The following is a 496-nucleotide window of genomic DNA, read 5'->3' as shown; positions in this document are numbered from 1 at the left end:
CATTTTTATTTTATTTAACCTTCATTTAACTAGGCAAGTCAGTTAAGAACAAATTCTTGTTTACAATGACAACCTACCAAAAGGCCTCCTGCGGGGACGAGGGCCTGGGGGGAAAAAAAAAAAAATACAGTATAAATATAGGACAAAACACACATCACAACAAGAGAGACAACACTACATAAAGAGAGACCTAAGACAACAACATAGCAAGGCAGCAACACATGACAACACACCATGGTAGAAACACAACATAACAACACCATGGTAGCAACATAACATGGTAGCAGCGCAAAACATGGTACACACATTATTGGGCACAGACAACAGCACAAAGGGCAAGAAGGTAGAGACCACAATACATCACACAAAGCAGCTACGACTGTCAGTAAGAGTGTCCATGATTGAGTCTTTGAATGAAGAGATTGAGATAAAACTGTCCCGTTTGAGTGTTTGTTGCAGCTCGTTCCAGTCACTAGCTGCAGCGAACTGAAAAGAG

Source organism: Salvelinus alpinus, chromosome 14 (assembly GCF_045679555.1).
Source record: "Salvelinus alpinus chromosome 14, SLU_Salpinus.1, whole genome shotgun sequence".
Taxonomy (NCBI): Eukaryota; Metazoa; Chordata; class Actinopteri; order Salmoniformes; family Salmonidae; genus Salvelinus; species Salvelinus alpinus.
Note: the sequence above shows the minus strand (reverse complement) of the source record.